The sequence below is a fragment of the Halyomorpha halys genome, unplaced genomic scaffold, assembly GCF_000696795.3.
Source record: "Halyomorpha halys isolate HHAL.00 unplaced genomic scaffold, Hhal_1.1 Scaffold87.1, whole genome shotgun sequence".
NCBI classification, from domain to species: Eukaryota; Metazoa; Arthropoda; class Insecta; order Hemiptera; family Pentatomidae; genus Halyomorpha; species Halyomorpha halys.
In genome coordinates this window covers 2,431,887-2,434,831 of record NW_027115705.1, presented here as the reverse complement: position 1 = coordinate 2,434,831, position 2,945 = coordinate 2,431,887, and the positions used below count along the sequence as shown (strand labels likewise).

Genomic DNA, 2,945 nt, shown 5'->3' with positions numbered 1-2,945 from the left:
TCGAAAAACTTAAAGTTAGAATTTAAAAAACTATTATCCTTTACGAAAAAAATTTGGCGATAAATAAGAACAATTTTACTATTGTAAGGCATTCTTCTGTAGAATAGTAAAACTCCTTATACAAATGGATCAACTCCACTTCGAATAGAATGGCGCCAACTATTACACTAAGTTTTTTAAAATCAGAACAGATAATCAAAATAAGAAAATCATTTCTTAAAGTCTTAAAAACAAAATGAAAGAAAAAACAGAATTTGGTGTAAAATAATAGTTAATACTAAATCTTAATAGTAAATTTTACACAGCCAAAAGTTATCATAGTTATAAACAAATAAAAAAAAAAGATACTGTCATTATATTATTAAATATAAAGGAAGAACTTACCTAAACCTCGGGCAGCAACACCTGTTGCAACAAGAATAGGTGATTTTCCATTTGTAAATTAAAAAAAAAAAAAAATTAACATTAGCATGTACTATAATAATTAAAAACTAAAAAATTGTTCTTTTAAACTTAGCAAGTTTAAGAGCTCTTGTTAGCATTTCTCTATAAATTTAACCGAGAAGTTTATCAATGAATTCTATTCCTGTATGTTCTTGCTTGTTAATGGGATTAAAACATCAGTCCTAAATAAAATTAAGTATGACAAGTAAAAACATACCTTTAAAAACATAATTATTTGCTTATTTATATTCCGTAAATATTAGAAAGAAAACCTCAAAAACCACCAATTAATTATTAATGTATTTCGTTAATCATTGTCATAAAAAATGCAATACTATTATGAAGATTTTGCAGCACAAATAGGGGTGAAATAACTGTCTTTGTCTCCTCTTGGGCTCTTGTGATATGATTTGCTTTACTCCTCGAAAAAAAATGGTATTGTATTGCAAAATAAAATCTGAAAAATGAGTTTTTATTAAAACCGGGTAGTTACGAATAGTAGTAAAAAGACTACTGCATCAAAAGTAATCTTATCACTTCTTCTATCAATCTGAGGATTCAATTTCAGCTCCGTCGTAAGGAAAATTAATAGATTAAAGAGGGTCTTTAATTGTTTTACTGATAAGCTGTCGAATTATTCTCCAATAGAAAGCAAGAATGGAACCCGTGTCCTGAAACTGTTCAAAATGCGAGCCTTGTTACGGTCCATTCCTTTTTAAGAGGAGGACTTCTTTGTGGTATTAGATAACCTACTGTCTATGTTAATGGCTAACCGGGAAGTGACTCTTACAATAGGACCCAGCTATTTATATTCCGAAGGTGATTTTTATTTGCTTTTAAACAGTAATAGATATTTAATGACCTGTAACATAGCTAAATGGATTATTTGGACTCGTTCATGTCTACATCTGTTTCATAGCAATATTCTATTCCTTCTAGCAGCCACATTATACATCTCCAAAAGGCACACAATAGATTGTATATGCAAGGAATATATATAAAGATAAATGATATCTATTTTGCTTCGGGAAACCAGAACCTAAGAAAATTAATGTTAGGTGCTACAAATACATCTAAATTTGTATTTTGTTTTAAGTGACCTACTCTAAAACAAAAACTTAAGATATAATATGAAATACGCGTAACTGGTTTTGAATATTTAATATTTTCAGAAAATCTTTTTTCTTATTCTGTACAAAGATAAAAATCCTGCAGATAATAACTTTGAAATATAAACATAATATAGATCTATACATGGAAAAATAATCTGAAAAATTTGAACGAATTATGAATTCGGAAGTTAAATAATCCCAGAAAAATTTATTGAAATCAGTGGCCCATTCCTCATCACGTTCCAATGACAGTGTTTTTTCAGTAACACAATACTTTTATCGTGTATTTTGGTTGGTTTGATACTTAACAACTGTCAGAACTTTGAATGATGCAAGTCCAACCATTTAAACGTTCGAAAAATGAAATTTTGAGCTGTTGACATTGTTTCTATATAGGATAATTGGAATTACCAAAACCATTATACTAACACAAACTTCAATGATCCACTTTTAATCTCAAATTTTTATTTTAACAATCCTCCAATGTTTCGGCCTTAATTATTGTTGTCATAATTTATGAAATTGTCTTATTTTACAGACTAATTGCCCATGTCTTGTATAAACCACATAATTTCAATACAAAACTATTCTACAATTTTTTGTTTCTTTTCTATGAATCTCATTAATTAGTTGATATTGTTAATGAGGTTTGTAGAAAAGGAAAAAAAAATGTAGAATAGTTTTGTATTGAAATTATGTGGTTTATATAAGACATGGGTAATTAGCCTGAAAAATAAGACAATTTAATGAACTATGACATCAATGATTAAGGTTGTCTCCTTGAAAATGGTCTAAATCCCGAAACGTTGGAGGTTTGTTAAAGTAAAAAGTTGAGAGAAAAATTGGATCACTGAAGTTTGTAGTAATAATAATATAAACCACTCTCAAATAATCAATATATCAAATCAGTAATCTAAAAACAATGTATATTCAAGAGAAATTTTTGTTGCCAAATCATAAAAATAATTCACAAGTAATTGTTTAATTTAGAATAAATATAAGAATTTATATTCATCCTCAAACCTAGCAATAGTGAAGCATTCCCGGGTCTGTTAGTGTGTTAATAAAGTAATATTTTATCAATGTTTTTATTTTCCTGAGAACATTTTAAAACCTAATGAATTACATAGATATTTCTGAAACTACAAATGGAATCAATAGAAAACTTCTTAAAAAACAGTTATTCATAAAATTCCACTCACAGTTACTGACTGTTAAAGTAGCAGTGACTAATAACTTGGTTAATCCAACCTCATCTCGAAGACTGAAGCCCAAGCCGCTGTAGGGCATCCTATTATGAATTTTATATTTACCTATTCTATTATTGGCATTACTTAAATTTTATTTTTTTAATTATTCATTTAATTTTATTTTTTTAAATACTTTTTA

The 2,945-nt window shown here is 27.7% G+C and overlaps 1 protein-coding gene across 1 annotated transcript in view; it reads left to right on the top strand.

The window, feature by feature from the left end:
- LOC106677103 (ABC transporter G family member 20) overlaps positions 1 to 2,945 on the top strand; it is a gene marked incomplete in the record, with an annotated part of 71,762 nt that overhangs the window by 32,513 nt on the left and 36,304 nt on the right.